Genomic DNA, 5,270 nt, shown 5'->3' with positions numbered 1-5,270 from the left:
TCAAATCGTTGCTTCAGCAAATCCTTCCAACCTAATTTTCATTTAAGTAATTTAATTTAATATATTATATTTTAACATCCTCTCTTTCGTCAATTTCATCAAATCATTTTTACTTAATCCTTTATATCATTTCTACCAAAACCACCTAACTTTCTTTTTCCAACATCTTTCTAACATTCCTTAATTTTACAATATTTTTGAAGATATACTTTAAATTTTTTCCAATCTTCTTCCACCGACTCTTCCCCTTGGTCCCGGATTCTGCCAGTCATCTCAGCCAATTCCATATAGTCCCCAATACTACAATTCTATTCTACCTTTCTGCATACGATGACCGGTAGGTAAAAGATTGCACCATTAATTTGATGAGCCACCCAACAACGACCCTCTTAATCTTGTTCCATAATGTCTTCGCTCTTAACCAAGTCTTCCCCATCTATAAAATAATTCATCTTGACATTTCCAGAACAGAGGATAATGTGCACAAATTTCTTTATCTAACTTCTCTGGCGTAGCACGCCATCTTGCCATTACTTTGAAACAATTTTCTCTTCGGTTCAGACCGCACGAGAAATCCTTGCCATTTTTCACCATATGGAACCATACGCAGATCAAAAAGGGCAGCTCAGCCAAGAACCTGAAATGGACAGATTTGCACATCTCTAGTTAGGGTAGTTAAAGCTATGGTTTTCCCAGTAGTGATGTATGGAAGTGAGAGCTGGACCATAAAGAAGGCTGATCGCCAAAGAATGCATGCTTTTGAATTCTGGTGCTGGAGGAGACTCTTGAGAGTCCCATGGACTGCAAGAAGATCAAACCTATCGATTCTGAAGGAAATCAGCCCTGAGTGCTCACTGGAAGGACAGATCCTGAAGCTGAGGCTCCAGTACTTTGGCCACCTCAGGAGAAGAGAAGACTCCCTGGAAAAGACCCTGATGCTGGGAAAGATGGAGGGCACAAGGAGAAGGGGACGACAGAGGACGAGATGGTGGGACAGTGTTCTCAAAGCTACCAGCATGAGTTTGACTAAACTGTGGGAGGCAGCGGAAGACAGGAGTGCCTGGTGTGCTCTGGTCCATGGGGTCACAATAATTTTAATTATTATTGATTATTTCCATTTATATCCTGCTTACTTTCAGAATATAGTGAATCATAGAATCATAGAATCATAGAGTTGGAAGAGACCACAAGGGCCATCGAGTCCAACCCCCTGCCAAGCAGGAAACACCATCAGAGCACTCCTGACATGGTTGTCAAGCCTCTGCTTAAAGACCTCCAAAGAAAGAGACTCCACCACACTCCTGGGCAGCAAATTCCACTGTCGAACAGCTCTTACTGTCAGGAAGTTCTTCCTAATGTTTAGGTGGAATCTTCTTTCTTGTAGTTTGGATAGTGGATGCTCGGGTTGCGAACGTGACCTGCGTGGGATGTATATTCGCAACCTGCAGCGTTCACAACCTTTTTTTTTATAATATTTATTAATTTTTTTTAGACAATAGAAAAAAAAACATACATAATAACATAGTATTTTCCAATATCCACATTTCATTCTCATCCTTGGACTCACAGCTCTTGTTCCTGCATTCTAAACTCATAAATTTTGCTAGCAAAGTATTAAGTTGATTCCATACATCTAATATAATTTCCCAAGATTAAATTTCAAATTTTGGAATTTAGAGTCACTCTTTTAGAGACTTAATTATAAAATACTGTTTAACCAAAGTTTGTCTTTTCTTCCAATTACACTTAAAATTACGTTTTTTATAGCTAATTTGTTGAAGCCATATTGTTACTAATCTTACATCTTTCTTAACATTCATGCAATTTACAGTGGTGCCCCGCAAGACGAACGCCTCGCAAGACGGAAAACCCGCTAGACGAAAGGGTTTTCCGTTTTGGAGGCGCTTCGCTAAACGAATTTCTCTATGGGGTTGCTTCGCAAGACGAAAAAATCTTGCGAGTTCCCGCGGGTTTTTTTCCACTTTTCCCCCCCTTTCCTAAGCCGCTAAGCCGCTTATCAGCTGTTCCGCTGATAAGCCGCCTCTCAGCTGATCGCTAAAAGCCGCTAGACCGCTAATAGCGCTAATCCGCTAAGCCGTCAATGGGCTTGCTTCGCAAGAGGAAAAAACCGCTAGACGAAGAGAATCACGGAACGGATTAATTTCGTCTTGCGAGGCACCACTGTACAATATTTCTGTAGATAGTCCTTAAATTTCTTCCAGTCCTCCTCCACCAGTTCTTCTCCCAGGTCTCGGATTCTGCCAGTCATCTCTGCCAGTTCCATGTAGTCCATCAGTTGCATCTGCCATTCTTCCATTGTGGGCAAATCTTGAGTTTTCCAGCTTTTAGCGATGAGTATCCTTGCTGCTGTTGTGGCATACATAAAAAAGGTTCGATCTTTCTTTTGCACACTCTGGTCAACAATGCCCAAAAGGAAGGCCTCTGGTTTCTTAGGGAAGGTATACTTAAATACCTTTTTCAGCTCATTATATATCATTTCCCAGAAAACCTTCACTCTAGGGCAAGTCCACCAGAGGTGAAAGAATGTTCCTTCAGCTTCTTTACACTTCCAACATTTATTGTCAGACAAATGATATATCTTTGCAAGCTTGACTGGAGTCATGTACCACCTATATATCATTTTCATAATATTTTCTTTCAAGGCATTACATGCCGTGAATCTCAAACCTGAGGTCCATAACTTTTCCCAGTCAGCAAACATAATGTTATACCCTATGTCCTGTGCCCATTTTATCATAGCTGATTTGACCGTTTCATCCTGTGTATTCCATTTTAACAGCAAGTTATACATTCTTGAAAGTATCTTAGAGCTGGGTTCTAACAGTTCTGTTTCTAACTTTGATTTTTCCACCTGCAATCCTATCCTTTTGTCCAACTTAAAAACTTCTTTAATCTGAGCATAATGTAACAAATCTCGCACTTTATCCTTTATTTTTTCCATACTCTGCAACCTCCAATTGTCTCCATCTTTTTCTATTATTTCCCAATATTTCGGCCATTTGGCCTCCATATTGAGTCTTTTCGGGGCCTTAGCCTCCATTGGTGATAACCACCTTGGGGTCTTATTTTCCAATAAATCTTTATATTTTGACCAGACATTGAACACTGCTTTTCTGACAACATGATTCTTGAAAGCCTTATGTATTTTAACCTTGTCATACCACAAATATGCATGCCAACCAAAAGCATTGTTGAATCCTTCCAAATCTAAAACATCAGTGTTTTCAAGAAGTAGCCAGTCTTTCAATCAGCAGAAAGCTGCTGATTCATAGTACAACTTTAAGTCTGGCAGGGCAAAGCCCCCTCTTTCTTTAGCATCAGTTAGTATCTTAAACTTGATTCTGGGCTTTTTGCCCTGCCAGACAAATTTAGAAATATCTCTCTGCCACCTCCCGAAACACTCCATTTTATCCACGATCTGCAAAGTTTGAAACAAAAACAGCATTTTTGGCAATACATTCATCTTAATAGCAGCAATACGTCCTGACAAGGAAAGTTTCAATCTTGACCAAACATCTAGATCCCTTTTGATTTCAGACCAACATTTTTCATAGTTATCTTTATATAAGTTCCTGTTCTTCGCTGTTATGTTTACCCCTAGATATCTTACTTTTTTAACCACATTTAATTCTGTCTCTTTCTGAAACCTTTCTGATTCTAAAGAAGTCAAGTTTTTTTCTAGAACCTTGGTCTTTTGCTTATTAAGTTTAAATCCCGCCACTCGACCAAACTCATGAATCAAATGCAAAACCCTTTTGGTGCTAGGCTCTGGCTCCTGTAAGGTCAATACTAGGTCATCTGCAAATGCTTTAAGTTTATACTGTTTCGCTCCGACCTGAATACCTTCCACCAACCGGTCTCCTCTAATCATGTTTAAGAGCACTTCCAGGACCGATATAAATAGCAAAGGGGATATAGGACAGCCTTGTCGTGTACCTTTTTCAATTCTAAACTCTTCTGTCACCACATTGTTAACTATCAGTTTAGCCTTTTGCTCTGAATAAATTGCCTCTATCCCATTCTGAAACCCCCGCCCCACTCCCATTCCTTCCAAATTTTTCTTCATGAACATCCAAGAAATATTGTCAAAGGCCTTCTCCGCATCTATAAATATCAACACTGCTTTTGTATTAATATTTGTTTGCAAGAGTTCCAAAATATCAATAACATTCCTTGTATTAGCAAACAAATGTCTACCTGGGAGAAAGCCTGCCTGGTCTTTATGAATTACTTCATTTAAAACTTTTTTAAATCTACTTGCTAAAATGTCTGCAAATATTTTGTAATCCACATTTAGGAGGGAGATGGGGCGGTAGTTCTTAAGTTGTGTCTTTTCAGTTTCTAATTTAGGTATCAATGTGATGAAAGCTTCTTTCCACGACTCCGGTGCCTTCCTCCCCTCCATGATTTCATTACAAACCTCCATTAATGGGTGTATCAAATAATCCTTCAATGTCTTATAGTATTTGGAGGTAAGCCCATCTGGCCCTGGAGATTTGCCCAATTGCATGTTCTGAATGGCCTCTTCGATTTCTAATTGTGTTATTTTATAATTCAGGATTGTTCTGTTCCGTAGAGACAACCTTGGTAAACCATTCTTCTTTAAAAATTGTTCTATCTCTGATTCGTTTTGTGGCCCTTGTGTATATAGTTGCTTGAAATATCTCTGGAAACACTTTCTGATATCCACTGGGTTCTGAATATTTCTTCCCTCAATTTCTAAATTTGTTACTGTATTCAGTTTTTGTCTCTTTTTCAGCTGCCATGCTAGCAGCTTTCCACATTTATTTGCCGATTCAAAAGATCTTTGTTTCATTAACTTAACTTTCCATTCCACTTCTTGATTTATCAGTTTTGAGTATTGTGCTTGATAATGTTTAATTTCTCTTAGGATCTCCTTTGATTTCGGTTTCGATCTTAATTTCTTCTCACCTTCTTTAATTTTCTCCAAAATCTTGTCCTTTTTCTCATTCTGTGCTTTTTTCTTAATAGTATTCTGCTGTGTCAGGAACCCCCTCATAACCGCCTTACTTGCGTCCCAGACAATTCTTTTTTCCACCGTAGTGTTCAAATTTATTTCAAAATAGTCCTTCAAAAATTTTTGGGCCTTTTTGCTGATCTCCTGATCCCTAAACAAATTGTCATTCATCCTCCATCTAAAGGAGCCGGTTGGCGTTAATCTCATATCCATCTTTACAGCGTTATGGTCGGAGCAGGTCTTTGGGCAGATTTCCACTTTTTTTATCTTG

This window comes from Podarcis erhardii (assembly GCF_964252035.2).
Source record: "Podarcis erhardii genome assembly, chromosome: 18".
In the NCBI taxonomy this organism is placed as follows: Eukaryota; Metazoa; Chordata; class Lepidosauria; order Squamata; family Lacertidae; genus Podarcis; species Podarcis erhardii.
The sequence above is the reverse complement of the archived record's forward strand: the minus strand, read 5'-3'. Positions refer to the sequence as shown.